The sequence below is a fragment of the Saccopteryx leptura genome, chromosome 5 (assembly GCF_036850995.1).
Source record: "Saccopteryx leptura isolate mSacLep1 chromosome 5, mSacLep1_pri_phased_curated, whole genome shotgun sequence".
Lineage (NCBI taxonomy): Eukaryota > Metazoa > Chordata > Mammalia > Chiroptera > Emballonuridae > Saccopteryx > Saccopteryx leptura.
Window position 1 is genome coordinate 118,812,822 of NC_089507.1, and position 20,674 is coordinate 118,833,495.

General features: G+C 38.1%; 1 long non-coding RNA gene across 2 annotated transcripts in view; it reads right to left on the reverse strand.

The window, feature by feature from the left end:
• Positions 1-1,068: 1,068 nt before the first annotated feature.
• LOC136406757 (uncharacterized) overlaps positions 1,069-20,674 on the reverse strand; it is a 79,647-nt gene continuing 60,041 nt past the window's right edge. The window contains exon 4 of one of the 2 annotated variants that reach the window (XR_010751698.1): positions 1,069-2,245. This is a non-coding gene — a long non-coding RNA (uncharacterized lncRNA). Of the gene's footprint in view, positions 2,246-14,466; positions 14,809-20,674 lie in introns of those variants that run through there. The other variant, XR_010751699.1, reaches the window with a different exon arrangement.

Below are 20,674 nucleotides of genomic sequence, written 5' to 3' on the forward strand. Positions count from 1 at the left end.
CTTTGTTTTTACATAATTTATGTAATAGGGCTTGGACTACATTATAGAATCATCACATTTCCCGAGGGTTGAACTCTTACCCAGAATCTACCCTAGGAAATTTGCTTCCGTAAACACCCACCAAGTTCCCACGAATGTTCTACGTCAGGGGTCGGGAACCTATGGCTCGCGAGCCAGATGTGGCTCTTTTGATGGCTGCATCTGGCTCACAGACAAATCTTTAATAAAAAAAAAATGTTAAAAATATAAAACATTCTCATGTATTACAATCCATTCATTTCCTACCGCTCATGTTCATGGTTGCGGGTGGCTGGAGCCAATCACAGCTGTCCTCCGGGACAACACCAAATTTTTATTGGATAATGCGTAATATACACAGGTCGTTGTATGGCTCTCACGAAATTATATTTTAAAATATGTGGCGTTCATGGCTCTCTCTGCCAAAATGGTTCCCGACCCCTGTTCTACGTGAACCCATGTCCACAAAATATCAGTAGAAAAGGTTTTTGGCTATGGAATCAGGAAGGATGTAAAGGCAGAGAAGGGGGTATGTCAGTAACCAACTATTAGAGTAATCAATCGAGAACAGAAATTATTATAAAATTATGAAGAATTCCCATCTTCATTTAGAACACCATTTGTCCTACCTCTGAATTCAAATTCTTCCACTTGATCAGACCTTGGGTAAAACCCTTTCTTGATCATCATGAATAATTTCTTCCTTTTCAGAACTCCCTCAGCGCCTCCTGTTTTTGTCATATCACACTGATTACTTTGTACAGGGGCAAGTCCAGGTTCTGAAAGGCCTGAAGGGTCAGCACTTTGGAGGAACCTCTTCAAGAAAAGTAAGAAAGTGATTAATATGAAATTACATACAAACATAAATATTTATTTAAATAAAAATTAAAACAAAATCAAGTTTTAACAAGTGAATGAACACACCGAAAATTTAAAAATCTGGAAAAATAAAATTTTCATTAAGTAATCACCTGTTGGAATTACTTAATTGTAATTTTTTCTATAGATAAAATGGAAAGATAATTCAGTGTTTTCAAATAGTTGGTCACAATTGTTTTATTATTGGTAATTAAAATAAATAACACATACATCTTTACATGTACACATACTCTTTGTCGTATCCCTACCAGGTTGTCTATAGATACCCACCTATACAGTCTGTGTTATTGTGCAATTGCCAATAAAAAGGAAAAAATAATGTATGGTGTGTGTGTGTGTAACTGTGCAGTTATGTTGTGCTACAGAGGGTATTCAGGATGTCAGCAAGTTCTGTTGTAACCAGGCACTTCCAAGAATCAAGCCCTCTGTTTGCAGTTTTCCATGTCTGATTAGAAGAATTTCCCACAGACTAGCTTTGGGCCCCATGCACTTCAAATCTTATGTCTCTCTGGTAGCCACCTGCTTCCGGAGCTGAGTTCCATGACAGGAACAAGAGGGCATGTTCCCATTCTGACAAAGCCTCTATTCTGCACCCTCATGTCATGAACACCTGGTGAGTCAGCACAGAGGGTGGGGAGATGCTTCTAGAAATCACTCCTACACCTGTGCAGCTGGTAATCAGTTTATTCTAAAGTAAAATATTTGTGATCTACATACAGACATTTTAATAATTCAACTAAGTGTGTTCTCAATACAACTTCTCTCCTGCTACATCTCAAAAATATCCTTAGCTATGCCAACAGTGGGAGGAGAAGGAGGGGGAGACAGTTTAACTACCTGCAGGGTTTTTTTCAATCTCACATTTGCAAATTTGACAAAAACATATGACCACATACATCTGCATCCAGTGTCTCCGCCAGGGCGCCAGAAGTGGCCCAGGTACATGAGGGGCACCGACAATGGAGCTTCTTCCCCTCACACTAAATCTGCTCCTGCTTCAACTTTGCATTATAATAATTTACGCCCTTATCTAATAATGTCTCCTGTATTTGAGAGCATTTATACCTTTCCAGTTCCTGATACAGTTCTTTTCACATAGAAGCAACTCAGTGAATTTTATTGCATTAAATAAGTAATTCATATATACTAACAGGCAAGCTACTGACCCGATCTCTCTCCCCGCGTGGCTGGGCTCTCAGAGCAAGGCCAGGCTGTCCAGCCCGAGGTGGTGCCTTCCCCTTAGACAGGGCTCCAGTCAGTGGCTGTGGTCTCAAGTTTCTCTGGCACCTCAAGGCTTCTTTTCCTTCTCCTGGTCTCAACAAGGTCAGAGACTTCTGGGTAAGGATTCCTGTAAGGATAGTCATTTATTAATTTAATAAACATGTTATTGTAATTTAAAAGGATTACACTAAGAAATTGGTTAATTCCATTATGCCACATCTATAAAATAGAAGGCTACATTAAAATGTGTGAGGTAGAACCATGAATTTTGAAATCGAAAAGGATCCAAGGATATCATTAAGTGGGAAACAAGTGCTCCACTCAAAAATCATTACCAGTTCAAACCTCTCCAAAAGCATGTAGTGCTTCCAGCTCTCATGCTCAGGTAACACCATGACACCATGACCACGCACTTTTCTGCAACCTCAGTGCAATGTCCTATGCACTGACATCTCCACTTTCTCCCTATCATGATAGGAAACGGCAACTTATTTTTTCTTTTGCGTGTCTCTCATCACTAAAGTTAAATAATTCTTCATCTCTGTTGGTCATTCAGCAATACTTTTCTCTCAACTGCCATAGTACATAACTTTGCCTATTTTTGAAAATGAAGACTATTTTGGGGGCAGTTTCAGTTTCACAGCAAATCTGAGGGGAAAGTTACAGAGATTTCCCAGTATTGCACGTTTATTGTTAACACCCCACCCTCCACAGACACCAATTACAATCTATGAACCTGCACTGACCCTACATTATCACCCTACACCCATAGTTTGTTAGGGTTCACTCTTGGTGTTGTACGTTCTCTGAGGGTTTGGACAAGTATCTATCCTTCCAGTATCCTTCAGAATATTTTTGCTGCCCTGGAAACCCTCTGCACTCCACTTATCCGTTTTTCCTTCCCCACCAAAGAAAACCTTTGCCAATTATTTTTAATTGAGCTATTTTCTTCTCTTTCTCTCTTTAATTTTAGGCAATCATTATGTACTATAGCAACTAACCCCTTGTCAGCAATATTCACTGTAAATATTTTCTTTCAGTCTGTGTTTTGTCTTCTTTATGTATAGCATCTTTTTTTTTTGTAAAGAAGTTTGATATTTTAAAGGAGTCAAATTCATCAATTCTTTCCTTCATTGCTTTTGTATATTGTTTAAGAACACTCTCTCCACTCTAAGATCTTAAAGATATTCTTTTATGCTATTTTCTAAATTATTAAAATGCTGCTCTACACATTTAGCTTTTCAGCCAGCCTGGAAAATAAAATAAGAATTAAATTTTACCCTTTTCCATACAGATAACTAATTTTCTACCACCTTTTATTACCACACTGATTAGTAATGCACCTGCAGACAAATATTAAGCTTCCCTGAATGCATGGGACTGAGCTTTCGATTCTGTCCACTGGGCTTCTTGTCTACACCTGTGCCCAAATCGCATTGTATTAACCTTATAACTTTACAAAAAATATTCATCTCTTCCCCACCTTGTTCTTATTTAAAGATTTTTTGGCTATTATGGTCCTTTACCAGATGAATGTTAAGAACCCTTGTCAAGTATTATATAAAATTCTGATATTTTAAATGGAATTAGATTTTAAATTGAATTTATAAATTAATTTGGAGACAACTGTCATCTGTATTATAGTGACTCTTATAATCTCCAGCCATGATGTTTATTTAGAACCTTCCCATTTATTTGAGACTTCCTTTACTTCAATAACATTTTATTTTCTTTCTGAACATCTTGTGCATTGTTATTGGATTTATACTTAGGTAAACTATGTTTTTTTTTGTCACTGCACAAAGTATGTTTCATATGTTGCATTTCTTTCTTTTTTTGTGTGTGTGACAGAGACAAAGTCAGAGAGTGAGGGACAGATAGGGACAGACAAGAAGGGAGAGAGATAAGAAGCATCAATTCTTCATTGCAGCCCCTTAGTTGTTCATTGATTACTTTCTCATCTGCCTTGACCGGGAGTGGGGTGGGGAGTGGGGGATACAGCAGAGTGAGTGACCCCTTGCTCAAGCCAGCAACCTTGGGCTTCAAGCCAGTGACCATGGAATCATGTCTATAATCTCACACTCAAGCTGGCGACCCTGCACTCAAGCTATTGAGCCCATGCTCAAGCTGGTGACCTTGGGTTTAATTAAGCTGGAGAGCTGAGCTCAAACCAGATGAGCCTGTGCTCAAGCTGGCAACCTCGGGGTTTTGAACTGGGGTCCTCCGCATCCCAGTCCAGTGCTCTATTCACTGCCCCACTGCCTGGTCAGGCTTCATATGCTGCATTTCTGTTGGACTATTAGGAATATTATTATGTTGAGTTTATATCCAAAAATCTGAATCAACTTTTAACGTACTTTAAGAAGTTTATATTGGTTCAGTATTTCATTACTGAAATACTATTACTTCTTAGGTTATATGTGTATATGAATATACTTCCTGTCTTTCTTTCCAATTCTTGTAACTTCTATATTTTTATTCATCTATTGAATTGTTGGGAACCTCTAGTACATTGTTGAATAGAAGTCATGACATGATATACATTTAATTTTAAATATAATTTTTAATTATATGAGACTTTAATGAGAATGCCTCCAAAGTCTCATCAATAAAAAGATTATTGTATATTTTGAATATTCAATAAAGAGCCTTCTCTTGTATTCCTAGTTTGCTAAGATATTCAAAAATCATGACAGATGTTGACATTTTAATCAAATGGTTGTTCTGGAATTACTGAGATAACCATAAAAATTTTTTGTACTCTCGGCCCTGGCCGGTTGGCTCAGTGGTAGAGCGTTGGCCTGGTGTGTAGAAGTCCCGGGTTCAATTCCCGGCCAGGGCACACAGGAGAAGTGCCCATTTGCTTCTCCACCCCTCCCCCTCTCCTTCCTCTCTGTCTCTCTCTTCCCCTCCCACAGCCGAGGCTCCATTGGAGCAAAGATGGCCTGGGCGCTGGGGATGGCTCCTTGGCCTCTGCCCCAGGCGCTAGAGTGGCTCGGCTCTGGTCGTGGCAGAGCAACGCCCCGGAGGGGCAGAGCCTCGCCCCCTGGTGGGCGTGCCAGGTGGATCCCGGTCGGGCGCATGCGGGAGTCTGTCTGACTGTCTCTCCCGGTTTCTAGCTTCAGAAAAATAAAAAAAAAAAAAAAAAAAAAAAAATTTTTTTTTTGTACTCTCTTAATGTAGTATATTATATCAAAAGATTTTGGAATCCCTTCTGAAACCATTTTTCTATTCCTGAGATGAACCAACTTGAACATAAACACTATAGAATTTGATTTGCTACTATTTTAATGAAAATGTTTTACCTCTGTGTTCATAAATATTTTCTTATATATTTTTGTTATATTTTTCTTATATTTTCCCTGATCTCGAGTACACTAGGTTTTAAAATGAGCTGTCAGCCATGACTTGTGGTGATGCATCAACCTGGAACACTGAGGTCACCCGTTTGAAACCCTGGGCTTGCCTGGTCAAGGCACATATGAGAAGCAACTATGAATTGTTTTTCCTGCTCTTCCCCACACTTTCTGTCTCTTTCTCCTCTCTCTAAAATCAGTAAATAAAATCTTTTTTAAAAAAATAGAAATGAGTCATCTAACTTTTTCTCTTTCCTCCTTCCCTGAAATAATGTGTATAAGTTGGAAATTATCTGTTAATAAGTTGATTTACTACTTGGCCAGAAAGTCATCAGTACCTGTTGTCTTGTTCATGGGAAGACAGTTTTAACTATTGCTTTAGGCTCTTCAGTGACTATTAGACTATTGATGCTGTCTAATTCTATGTTAATTTTTGTGATCTTTTTAAAGAAAATTTTATCTAAATATTTAAATTTTTGGCATCAATTTGTTCATAATAGTCAATTATGGTCTAAAAACTTTTTTTCTCTGTAGTAAGTTTCTTTTTGGATGCTAATAATATAAACTGTGCCTTTTGTCTTTTTCTTGATTGTTCTTTTTTATTAATTTTCAGTTCCTTTTTATCCCCTTTACGGTTCCTTTACTTTTTACTTAATTAATTTCTATTTTTATTATATCTTTTATTTTACATTTCTTGGATTCATTTTCCTTTTTTTCTCACTTCTCAATACTTCTCAATCCAATCACTAGCTTATTTTTTTAATTTTTTTTTTTTTTTGTATTTTTCTGAAGCTGGAAATGGGAAGAGACAGACAGACTCCCGCATGCGCCCGACCGGGATCCACCTGGCACGCCCACCAGGGGCGAAGCTCTGCCCACCAGGGGGCGATGCTCTGCCCCTCTGGGGCGTCGCTCTGCCGCGACCAGAGCCACTCTAGCGCCTGGGGCAGAGGCCAAGGAGCCATCCCCAGCGCCCGGGCCATCTTTGCTCCAATGGAGCCTCGGCTGCGGGAGGGGAAGAGAGAGACAGAGAGGAAGGAGGGGTGGGGGTGGAGAAGCAAATGGGCGCTTCTCCTATGTGCCCTGGCCGGGAATCGAACCCGGGTCCCTCGCACGCCAGGCCGATGCTCTACCACTGAGCCAACCGGCCAGGGCCAAATTTTTCTTAATAAAGGTGTTTTGTGCTATAAGTTCCCCTCTGCATGCCACGTAGCACTGTAGCTGTTTCTGTGGCACGTGCACTCTGGTTAGTGCTGAAAGCACTCTCTGCTGTGATCTCGTCAAACTTCCTATGGCAGCTGTTTTCAGCTCTGTTTTTCCCATCTTTATATTGTTGATTTCTAACTTAACTTTATTTTCTGCTTAAAGAATTTTTCTTTAGGTTATCATTTCTTTCAAGTTTACTGTTTCATTTGTTATTTGTATATGATCAATATTTGGAAACATTCTATGTTTTTTGAAAAAATGGGTGTTTTTTTTTTTTTTTTTTTTTGCCTTGATGCTTTGGCTCAGTGGTAGAGTGTCTGTCCAGCATGTGAAAGTCCAGGGTTCAATTCCCTGTCAGGGCACACAGGAGAAGCAACCATCTACTTCTACACTCCTCCTTCTTTCTCTCTCTCTCTCTTGCTCTCCCACAGCCATTGCTCCATTGGCTCAAGTGAGTTGGCCTCAGGCACTGAGGATAACTCCATGGCCTCACCTCAGATGCTAAAAGCAATGGCTTCGTTTGCAATGGAGCTAGGGCCCCAGATGGGCAGAGCATTGCCCCGAATGGGGCTTGCTGGGTGGATCCTGGTCAGGCACATGCAGGAGTCTCTCTGCCTCCCCTCATCTCAATAAAAAAAAAAAAAGGAGGGAAAAAGAAAAGAAAAAGAAAATGTTCTTTCTATGGGAGGGGTATAGCCTCCTATATAAAACTATTAAATCAATCATATTAATTTTGTGCTTATAATATACTGCTCACAAAAATTAGGGGATATTTCAAAATGAATATGAAGCTATAAAATATCCCCTAATTATTGTAGACTAGAGTAGAATGACTAGTCCAATTATTTGTAAGCAAAGGTGCATTCTGTAACACTGCAGGATAGAACAAACACAGTAAATATGGAGTAGGCTCTGAAGTGAGGCTACAGAACACCTCTTTTGTGCAACTTTTAGGTTTTATTACTTTATAGATTTATGGTTGGCTACATTTAACAATTTATCTAATCTTTATTTGTGAAACTATAGCACTAAAACAGAATTCCAATAAAGCATCTGAAGAAAGAATGTGATTTGAAAGTGCCAAATCCTAACCACTATTCCTGACTGGTGGTGGTGCTATGGATAGAGTGTCAACCCAGGACAGTGAGATTCCCAGATTGGAAACCCCAAGGTCTCCAGTTTGAGTACAGGCTCATTTGGCTTGAGTGCAGGCTTGCCAGCTTGAGCATGGAGTTGCCTGCTTGAGCGTGGGATTATAGGCATGACCCCATGGTCGCTGGCTTGAGCCCTAAAGGTCATTGACTTGAAGTCAAAAGGCGCTGGCTTGAGCAAAGGGTCACTGGCTTAGCTGGAGCCCCCTAGTCAAGGCAGGTATAAGAAGCAATCAGTGAACAACTAAAGTGCCACAACTATGAGTTGATGCTTCTCATCTCTCTCCTTTCCTGTCTCTATTACTCTCTCATTAAAAAAAAAAAAAAAAATTTAACGTGGTTTGAAAAGTGTCTGAATCTAAATTAGCCTTAGAAATGTGTTTCTTTGTCTCTAATATACGCAAGGCAAAACTTTATATGGTTTGTGTGGTTGGCAGAATGATGCCACATGACCAATGTTCCCTCTCCCCATCCTAAGATGTCTTTGTGCTAGTCCTGGAATCTGTGAATTTGTTACCTAACATGGCAAAAGGCACTTGGCAGATATGATCACATTCAGGATTTTGAGATAAAGAGATTCTCCTGATTACCCAGATGAAACCAATGTAATCACCAGGGCCCTTAGACGTGAAAAAGCAAGGTGAGAGGCTCAGAGTTTTGAAGGTGCTGTGCAACTGGCTTTGCAGATGGAGGAAAGTGGCCAAGGAATGGATTTTGACCTTGACTTAGGCCAGTGGAACCCATATAATTCAGATTTTTTTTCATGTTTTCATTTTTATGGGTTATCACAATTTCATATTTTCCATCATATTTTCTATTTTCCTTCCTAACTTCCGTCTATTCAACCTGTTCATTTCTCATAAGAGGTTTATTTAAAATCTCCAACTGATCATAGATTTGTCAATTTAGCTTTAAAATTCTGTCCATTTTTGCTTTGCATATTTCCATGCTATGTCTTGAGCTAGTTCATACCTGGTTTCGCTATGTTGGTAGAGTATTCCTCTATTATTGTGTAATTTCCCATTTTATCCCTATTAGTGTCCATTGCCCTAAATTCAATTTTGACTTACACTAATATTGTTTCACTGGTGTAGCAGAATGCACACATCTTTCTATCTGTAAAGACTGCTTGCTGCAAAAACCTGTGACTTTCTGCTTGGGGTTGTTTTATGTTTCTTCCTGGCCATGGTAGAAAATTCTATTTATTCACAAGGCAAGCCAAGACACCCAGGGAGTTAAGGTCCCCAGTGCCAGCGCCCACAGTGCCGCAGTCCCTTGCTTTCAGGTCTGCCAGCTGGTTTTCCTTTGGCTACTATAATACGCATAAAAATTAGGGGATATTTTATCACTTCATATTCATTTTGAAAATATCCCCTAATTTTTGTGATCAGTATATATCCATTGTTTTATCTTCCCTACCCTTCTTTATTCACCTCTTATGTCTCTTAGGCTCTTATGAGAACCACTTAGTTGGCCTAAAAATTCCAATCTGAACATTTTTGTCTGTTAAAATTTTAGTGCAGAGTATTGACCCACTACTCCCATAGGCCAAATCTAACCTGAAATATGTTTTTGTATGTCTTGCAAGCTAAGAATGTTTTTTTAGGTGTTTAAAGGGAAAAGGCAGAAACTGTATGTGGCCCACAACACCTAAAATATATATCTGAGCCTTTACAGAAAAATGTTTCCAGCATGACCTGTGGTGGCACAGTGAATAAAGCATCAGCCTGGAATGCTGAGTTTGCTGGTTCAAAACCCTGACCTTACTCAGTCAAGGCACATATGAGAAGCAACTACTATTATGAGTTGATGCTTCCTGCTATCCCCCACCCTGCCTTTCTCCCTCTCTCTCTCTCTAAAATCAATAAACAAAATCTTTAAAAATTTTACAAAAGTAAAATGTTGCCAACTCTGGATTTAACCCATTCATAATTATTGTGATTATTGATATATTGCATATATTAATATTTTTAATTTTCTATCACTTCTTTTTCAATTTTCTCCTTTTTTGTCTTCTATTAAATAAAAATTTTGATCCTGCTGTCTCTTCTATTTGTTTGAAAGCTATAGATTATATGTTTTTGATGATTACCACTACAATTTTTAAATATAGTCATACCTATAAATTTTTTTAGAGTAAAGTCTAAAGTTGTTCATTGTTTTAACCTCCTCCCACTAAATATTTCTTATTATTATTTAGAACCTCAGTTTTATCTTTTATAACACCAAAAACTTACCTAATAGTCAGTAGCTAATATACTATCTTTTATTTCTATCAATGTCTGTGCTCACTGTTATCTTGTATTCCATATTTTCCCACTGGGTTATTCTTCACTTTCACTATGTAGTACACTTATTGTATTCAACCTACCTGCTACTTGTGTACTTCTAATGTGAGTCTCTTGCTTACCCTACAGTTCTGTGAAATCTCATGTCCTCTTTCTTCATGTATTATTCCCCCATTCCCCTTGTTGGTCACCCCCATTAGGCACATATTAGAGAACTTGTGTCACTCCCTATCAAAATTCCTGCTACTGCCAAAAAGGTTGTACTGATGTTTCTCCAACATTCCAAATGAAAATTGAGATAACTATAAATAGTGAAGTGATTAACTATAATTTTATTAAAGCAAATCCTAAGTCAAAAAATGTATTGAGTCACACTATATAAACAAGGAACATTTAGATGATAAAATTACTGCAAAAGCCCAGTTATTATACTGTAAGGCTAAAAATATAATCATACATAGAATTTATTTCTTTAAAAATGTTTTTTATTTTTATTTATTTAGAAATTAAACTTAATGAGGTGACATTAACCAATAAGAGTGCATAGGTTACAGGTAAACATCTCTATAGCATTTGAACTGTTGATTGTGTTGTGTGCCCATCACCCAAAGTCAACTCATTTTCTGTCACCACATATTTGCCCTCCCCTACTCCCTTTCCCCCACCCCACCCCCAGTAACCACTTCAGTTTTATCTATATTCATGAGTCTGTTTTTTTTTCCATGAGTCTCAGTTTTATATCCAACCTATGTGTGAAATCATATAACTCAGCTTTTTCTGATTTACTTATTTCACTCCATATAATGTTCTCAAGGTCCATCCATGTTGTCATAAATGGCAATAGGTTATCATTTCTTATGGCTGAGTAGTATTCCATTATATATACATACCACAGCTTCTTTATTCAATCCTCTGTTAAGGGATGCTTTGGTTGTTTCCATGTGTTGGCCACTGTGAACAATGCTGCGATGAACATGGGGGTGCATGTCTTTGTGTATCAATATTTTTGAGATGTTTGGGTATAACCAGTAAAGGGATTGCTGGATCATATGGTAATTCTATTCTTACTTTTTTAGGTGCCACCATACTTTCTTCCATAATGATTGTACCAGTTTTCAGTCCCACCAGCAGTGAATGACGTGCATAGAATTTAGTAAACTAAAAATCATAAAGTCTTGAAATCTGAAATTTGTGACAACATTACTATCCAGGACTATGATTTCAAACTAATTATGTGAATTGTCTCCAACCAGATACAAAGAACAAAACAAAACAAAACCACAAGTAAAAGCTCCACCAAGAAAACAATAAAACCAAATTTAAACTGTGACAAAACAAAAAAAAAAGGGGAGAGGATGGAAATTAACAGTAGCAAAGGACGATGGAGTACAAAAGTACTCACAAGATAGTGCATTACAATGAACAGGGTAGGAACCCTTTTCATTACTTAATGGTAATCACCATTGAAAAAACCATCACAGAAGCACATGATTTAAAAAAGATAGCAACAGAGGAAAGAAGTATGGAATACAACCAAACAAAAACAAAGGATAAGAAAACAAAAGAGAAGAATCAAACAACACACAAAACTGACAGAAATCAATGTATAAAATGGCAATAGGGAACCCACAAGTGTCAATAGTTACACTTAATGTAAATGGATTAAACTCACCAATAAAAAGGCACAGAGTAGCAGAATGGATTAAAAGAGAAAATCCAACTGTATGCTGCCTACAGAAACTCATCTAAGCAACAAGGATAAAAACAAATTTAAAGTGAAAGGGTGGAAAACAATACTCCAAGCAAATAATATCCCAAAAAAAGCAGGCGTAGCAATACTCATATCTGATAATGCTGACTACAAGACAGCAAAAGTACTCAGAGACAAAAATGGTCATTTCATAATGATTAAGGGGACACTGAATCAAGAAGACATAACAATTCTTTTTTTTTTATTATAATTTTATTTTTTTAATGGGGCGACATCAATAAATCAGGTTACATATATTCAAAGATCAACAAGTCCAGGTTATCTTGTCTTTCAATTATGTTGCATACCCATCACCCAAAGTCAGATTGTCCTCTGTCACCTTCTATCTAGTTTTCTTTGTGCCTCTCCCCCTCCCCCTTTCCCTCTCCCTTTCCCCCCTCACCCCCCCGTAACCACCACACTCTTATCAATGTCTCTTAGTTTCACTTTTAAAGACATAACAATTCTTAATATATATGCACCAAACCAAGGAGCACCAAAATATATAAGACAGGTACTTATTGACCTTAAAACAAAAACTGACAAAAATACAATCATACTTGGAGACCTCAATACACCGCTGACGGCTCTAGATCAGTCATCCAAAAAGAGAATCAATAAAGATATATTGGCCTTAAACAAAACACTAGAGCACCTGGATATGATAGACATCTACAGGACATTTCATCCCAAAGTGACAGAGTATACATTTTTCTCCAGTGTACATGGATCATTCTCAAGAATTGACCATATATTGGGCCACAAAAATAACATCAGCAAATTCAGAAAAATCAAAGTTGTACAAAGCATATTTTCTGATCATAAAGCCTTGAAACTAGAATTCAACTGCAAAAAAGAGGAAAAAAACCCCACAAAAATGTGGAAACTAAACAACATATTTTTAAAAAATGAAGAGGTCAAAGAAGAAATAAGTGCAGAGATCAAAAGATATATACAGACAAATGAAAATGACAATACAACATATCAGAATCTATGGGATGCAGCAAAAGCAATGATAAGAGGAAACTTCATAGCACTTCAGGCCTTTATGAACAAACAAGAGAGAGCCTAAGTGAACCACTTAACTTCACACCTTAAGGAACTGGAAAAAGAAGAACAAAGAACCCAAAGCTAGCCGAAGAAAGGAAATAATAAAAATCAAAGCAGAAATAAATGAAATAGAGAACAGAAAAACTATAGAAAAAATTAATAGAACAAGGAGTTGGTTCTTTGAAAAGATCAACAAAATTGACAAACCCTTGGCAAGACTTACCAAGGAAAAAAGAGAAAGGACTCATATAAACAAAATCCAAAATGAAAGAGGAGAAATCACCACAGATATCATAGGTATACAAAGAATTATTGTAGAATACTATGAAAAACTTTATGCCACTAAATTCAACAATCTAGAAAAAAATGGATAAATTCCTAGAACAATATAACCTTCCTAGACTGAGTCAAGAAGAAGCAGAAAGCCTAAACAGACCAATTAGTAGGGAAGAAATAGAAAAAACTATTAAAAACCTCCCCCAAAATAAAAGTCCAGGCCCAGATGGTTATACTAGTGAATTCTATCAAACATTCAAAGAAGACTTGGTTCCTATTCTACTCAAAGTCTTCCAAAAAATTGAAGAAGGAGCAAAACTTCCAAACACATTTTATGAGGCAAACATAACCCTCATACCGAAACCGGGCAAGGATGGCACCCAAAAAAAGAAAACTACAGACCATTATCTCTAATGAATACAGATGCTAAAATACTAAACAAAATACTAGCAAATTGAATACAATAACATATTAAAAAAATAATACATCATGATCAAGTGGGATTCATCCCAGAATCTCAAGGATGGTTCAACATATGTAAAATGGTTAACATAATACACCATATCAACAAAACAAAGAACAAAAACCACATGATCTTATCAATAGACGCAGAAAAGGCATTTGATAAAATACAACACAATTTTATGTTTAAGACTCTCAACAACATGGGTATAGAAGGAAAATATCTCAACATGATAAAGGCCATATATGATAAACCATCAGCTAATATCATATTAAATGGCACAAAACTGAAGGCTTTCCCCCTTAAAAGCAGGAACAAGACAGGGTTTTCCACTCTCTCCACTCTTATTAATGTGGTGCTAGAGGTTCTAGCCAGAGCAATCAGACAAGACAAAGAAATAAAAGGCATCCATATCGGAAAAGAAGAAGTAAAGGTGAATTGTCTACTTTTTGATTCCTGAAGTCATTAAAAACTTGACACATGCTTACAATATAGCAGCATGCATCTATCCTAATGTGCATACACATGCATATTGCAATCGTACAGTAAAATGACATCTTCAATAGTCCTTATTTGCTTAAGTTTTCAACAATTATAATATTGCTACACCACAATTATCACTGATATATTGTTTATTTGTTTATCTTCTTTTTCAAAAATGTCAACATCATTACAGTGCAGGTTTAGTTTTTTTTGGTCGTGTCACTGAACCATTTCCTGTATATTGTAGTTAAATACTTGTTGAGTATAAATTCATATATTTTTATATATTCCAGATATTAATTTGTGTTAAATTAAGAAAGACTGATATTTCAATGAAAATACATCAGCAGGAGCATTGTAGGTATGTTGTGGCCCAGATGGGTAATATAGGTTGGGGAGCGGGGTATGACTAAGGATGGTAGAACAAGTCAGGCAATGCTGCCAGTCAAAGGAAAGCCAGAGGATGAAAATGGTGTATTTGCTCTGGTCATAACTTTCTTAATTGTGGAAAGACAGAATGAGAAAGCTAACCAGCCTTGGCTGGATGGCTCAGTTGGTTAAAGCATCATCCCAAGCACAGAGGTTGTGGGTTCAATCCCCAATCAGGGCACATACAGGAACAGATCGATGTTCATGTCTCTCTCTCTCTGTGTCCCTTCTTCTCTCACTAAAATCAATAAATAAAAATGTTTAAAAAAAAGTCAACCAATGAATGCTTGAATAAGTGGAACAACAAATCAATGTCTAAAAAAAAAAAAAAGAAAGCTAACCAAAAGATTGAGTTTATTAACACACCCAGGATTAAATCTGGGTGTATAGTACAAGCATATGAAACATCTGGTAGATAGCTTCTCTAATGGAAACACAGTACAGAGAACCCAATTACATCCAAACTCCTCAATACAGCAGACAAGACCTTCACATTCTGCTCTCTATGCTGAGCCTGTCTATAATCATTCCATGATTGTTCCAGTTCCTGCTCCACCCACTGTGAACTAATTGCACTTTTCGGAATGAGATCTTCTTATTTCTCACAGGCTTTCACCTGTTCCTTTTCTCCTGCATAGACCATTGCTCTACCTTTAGTCTCCTGCCTTTCTCCTACTCTTCCTTAAGGTCTTCACTCAAACCTGGGCATTCATGCAAAATGTTTTCTGCTCCCCAAGATCAGGTAAGACACCTTTCTCATGTGTCCTCATAATACCCACTTACCCCTACTTAGCATTCATCATACAATTTTGAAGTTGCCATTTTACCTGGTCATCTTCCCAACCAAGGAGTATAGCCAGTAGTCATGGATGTCACAGTCACCTGGCATATGCAGGTTCCCATTAGATTTGGATACGATAATGAAATTGTGGAGCCAAAAACTGGTGGGCCATGCCTTTATTCTGGCCTCACACCGACAGGCAAGTAAATACACACAGTGGAAAAACACTTCCCTTTCCATTCAGGTCTCCCAAACCAACTGACTTTCTCCCGGCTTTCCTAGAATCAAAGGCCCCACCAGCTCAGTCCCCTCTGATTCCCCATCTCTTTTTCTCTGCACAAACTGGCTTCTCCTTCAGCACCCCACCATCTTGGCTCCTTCTCTGCAAAAATGTGGTCTCTTTCTTCTTAAAACTTTTTGGTGTGAAAACCCCTCCTCCAGCACACATTAGCATAACCAAGCCCCTTCCTAAGCAGGAAGGTAATTAGCAGTATCACCTGGCAGCAGCCATTTTTAACAATGAAAGTGAGCAAAATCAAATAACACAAATTTTACAAACTTATTTGCTCAACATCCTCAAAGACAGACTCTGGGTTATGTTGACAAGAGTTTTTCAGCACTGTATGATCAGTAGCCACAGCCACCATCATGGCCACCTGGCCCATTCAGGTTCCCATTTAATTCAGACAGATGGTAATAAATCAACAGAGTCAAGAACTGGTGGGCCATTTTCTTTATTTCTAGCCTCTCACTCTGCCAGTGAGTAAATACACACAGCGGGAAAACACTTCCCTTTTCATTCAGGGCTCCCAAAGCCACTGAATCATCCAAGTTTTCCTAGAACCAAAGGCCCCACTTATGTTTCCCTTCAGCTCCCTGCCATCTTGCTCTATGCCTCCTCTACAACTATGTGGCCTCTCTCTCCTGCAACAATGTGGTCTTTTCTCTCTTCTCTGCAACAGTGTGGTCTCTCCTAAAATGGCCTCCTAGCTCCTCCTTTTAAAACTTTTTGTTGTGAAAGCCCTCCCCCAGCACACATCAGCATAACCAAACCCCTTCCCAAGCAGGAAGGTAAACAGCCGCCCCACATGGGCAGCATCATTTTTAATAAAATGAGCAAAACCAAAAAATACAAATTTTACAAACTTATTTGCCCAACAAGTACCTAGCATAACAACTGACACATAAAGCGTACTTAGTAAATGGCTATTGGATAAAAGATGAGTTAATGAGTGACAGATGAATGAATGTGAACAGGCACAAGAAGGCATCTGAGTCATAGGCATCCAGATGAGTCATGATTATTCAGTTGGCTGAGTCTCAGACCCACAGAGAAGGGTATGTGTTTGACTTGGGGTCAGGGGAGCTTTAGGGGAGACCAGGAGGTCTTGATATCATGGCTGGGTTATGTTAAACAAGGTTAAGACAAAGGCTGGCTAAGGATTTGGCAGAGTAAAACCATCAAGAAGCCAGTCTATCTATGGGAAGTCTAGCCTTTCTTTTCAAATGCTCTCCCCAGCCCCTGCTGTGACAGTCCCTTGTGTAAGTTGACTCCAGGAAACAACAAATTTCCTCCTACTCTTTCTCCTTTCTACAACAGCAGCTCTCTAGACATTTTATCTGTGAAATGTTAGGGACTGACTGCTGAGGAAAGAGCCATGGATGCTTTAACTGCAGGATGTTCTCAGAAACGCTGGCATTATGGCCCACAAGAAGTTACTCATTGCTACTAGTCAGATGGGTGTGGGCTTCATCCATCACTAAGGGGAGAACCAGAGAGCCTCCCAGGAGGACACAACACCGGCCTGAGAAAGGCACTGAGTTGCTGGAGAAGTAGTACCTGCTCTAATTTCAGTGGATTGGGCCCACTCTTTGATGAGGCACAAATCATACATATGCATTTCTCACCAACTGGAATCTATTACTTCTCTCCTGAGCCAGCTGTTCTCTGGGCTTTCCCTCCAGTGGAAGGGAGACCTCAAAATTATATCTTTTCAATCCTACATCCTCAGAAATATATACTGATACTTTAATAAAGGGATTCATTTATCCTTAAATAACTCCTCTGTGACAGAAGTGTGTTTGGGCACACTAATGCACTTGTAATAAATATATACAGCCATACAACAGAGTATGCATCCTGGGAGCCTGTTATTTACAGTAATTGTAGAATGTGAGTGGACATTTTAAAGAGAAGCATACAAGTTAGTTGTACTTTCTGGTAGCAATTACCTCCCACAAACATGACTCATGTTGCCAGTTTAAATGCAAGAGTTGGGTGTCCCAAAATCAACAGTCTTATAAATAAATCTTTGACGAATGCATAAATGTTTAAATATTTCTCCTCGATTCTCAAAGACGTCTTTAAATGTCAGATTTTATGCGTTAAAATACCTTCAGGAGAAAGTAAAAACAAAAAAAAAGCAAAAACAAAAGTTACACGGAAGTCTCTGTGCACTGGTGGAGGTCACCATCCCTTTAGGAAGACCGACACTCCAGCAACCAAAGTGTTAAGTGTGCCTTCTTCCCTCCAGTCCAGGAGGGAAGGCTGCTATTTGTTCTAATGCAGCCGTTTGTTTTGTTTTTTAAATAACACACACGGGGCAGACTTTTATGGTAATAGAGCAGTGTTAATGCTTTCGGGTGGGACTGCCTAGGAGTCTTGTCCCAGAACATATAACTGAAGAAATGTGGCTGTGTCAGAGAGGAATGCCGAAGAAAAAGCAATCCACGCCAGATGGGAACACTCAGTGTTTTGGAATGCTCACGCAGAGATACTGTGTATCTCGAGGAGCTTGGGCCTTCCAATCAGTGCAACAGTTTTTGTTGTTGTTGTTTTAAACATTATAAAAAGCACCCTTTGAAAATATTAGCAAAAAATTAGATGGTAACATTAACCACCCACTAGATCCATTATTTTGTGAAGTCTTAAAGTTTTATTTGGGTCTGGTTAAAAATGGAAGTGTATTAGAAGTTTCTGTTCTATTGTCATTATGCCCATGTATTTTTAACATAATCTATCAATCACTCACCTGCATTTAAGAGTAAAATCTATAGTAAGGATTCAATCATCTGTATTTAAAATGTGAAATAACATGTCAATATACACAGTTCTTTTATTCCTGTTCAAAATACTCATTGGTAGCCCATTTCTCACTGAATCCCGTAGAATGTTCAATGTCAAAAGAAAACTGCTTCTGCTTAAAATCCTTTCTCAGTATTTTTTCTGAATTTGATGTCTATTTTGCTCCTAGTTATTTTTGTATCGGCTGCTGCCATTGCATTCCTGTCTTGCGGAAGGACCTGAGGAATACAGGGTTCCTCTGTGGCTAAGGAGAAACTCCTGCCAGAAAGGCTGACATTCCGGTGGAAGTCACCAACTATTACAGGACGGACCCAGGGCAGTAAATAAGAATGTCGGAGCACACAGATGAATAGACAATGGCAATGGCACTCTGTGCAGATATATGATAGCATGTAATAACACTGGCACATATAGACATCGAGGAGTAGTAAAATACCACCAAAGGGCAGGCAGCAATTCTGTGGATAGACGAGGACCAACCCAAAGCTCAGTGTCCCAGAATAATCATGACAAACAGCTGATATGGGTTGCACATATTAGATGCCCTTCTGTACAGCTCAGAGTCACAGACTAGAGACTTTCCATCTGGCTCTCATGAAAAGTCCTTTGAATAAGAGAGGAAACCAGACCCACACAGCCTATTTTCTTGAATGCAAAATGATCAACTATGACCAACTCTCAGATTAATAGCTCATCAAAAGCTGGGGAATATTCCCTCCATATGTCCATTGATGATGCTTACAATGCCCAGGATTTTATGTTTTGAGGGGTGGACAAGAGACAAAGAGGGTAGTTTGGAGGAGGTCCATGACATGCTATACACAAGCCTTTTTTATCTTCTTTTTTTTTTTTCTTCTTTCTTTCTTTCTTTCTTTCTTTCTTTCTTTCTTTCTTTCTTTCTTTCTTTCTTTCTTTCTTTCTTTCTTTCTTTCTTTCTTTCTTTCCTTCTTTCTTTCTTTCTTTCTTCCTTCCTTTTTCTTTCTTTCTTTCTTTTTTCTTCTTTCTTTCTTTCTTTCTTTCTTTCTTTCTTTCTTTCTTTCTTTCTTTCTTTCTTTCTTTCTCTCTCCCTTCCTTCCTTCCTTTCCTTCCTTCCTTCCTTCCTTCCTTCCTTCCTTCCTTCCTTCCTTCCTTCCTTCCTTCCTTCCTTCCTTCCTTTCTCTTTCTCCTTCCTTCCTCCCTTCCTTCTTCCTTCCCTCTCTCCCTCCCTCTGTCCCTCCCTCCCTTTCTTCCATATTTCTTTCTTTCTTTCTCTCTCTCTTTTTCTTTCTTTTCTTTCTTTCTCTTTCCTTGTCTCTTTCTCTCCTCTTTCTTTTTTTGTTTTTTATTTAGACAATTAATTTTAACAGGGTGACATTGGTCAACTAGAGTACACAGATTTAGAGAAAACATCTCCACATCATTTGGACAGTCGATTATGTTGTATACCCATCACCCAAAGTCAAATCATCCTCTGTCACCTTATATTTGTTTCTTTATGTGCCCTTCCCTCTCTTCCCTTCCCCTCCCCCTGGTAACCACTGCACTATCTATGTCCATGAATCTCAATTTTGTGTCCCACTTATGTATGGAATCATACAGTTCTTAGTTTTTTCTGATTTACTTATTTCACTCAGTGTAATGTTACCAACGTCCATCCATGTTGTCATAAATGATACTATGTCATCATTTCTTATGGCTGAGTAGTGTTTCACAGTATATATGTACCACATCTTCTTTATCCAATCCTCTACTGAAGGGTATTTTCATTGTTTCCATGTCTTGGCTACCGTGAACAATGCTACAATGAACATAGGAGTGCATGTGTCTTTATATACCAATGTTTTCGAGTTTTGGGAGTACATACCCAGTAGAGGGATTGCCAAGAAGAAATACAAATGGCCAATAGATATATGATAAGAAGCTCATCTTACTATCTATTAGAGAAATGCAAATCAAAACTACAGTGAGATACTACCTCACACCTGTTAGATTAGCTATTACACTGGGGGAAAAAATTTTTGTTGCATCCACAAAAACACTTGTTCTTACCTAATTCGAGTGTGCTGATCTCAAATTGACATTAGTTTTTCTCTGTAAGCTAGTTTTTTTGCAATTCAATATTTTAGGTTTTCATTTTATTGTAAAATTTTCAACATTTAGTTTAACATAATGAAGTAGAATGTCTTTTTGGGCATCATCTTTGTGAAAATATAATAATTTATATAATGCAGTAAATACACTAATACACTAAAAGATATG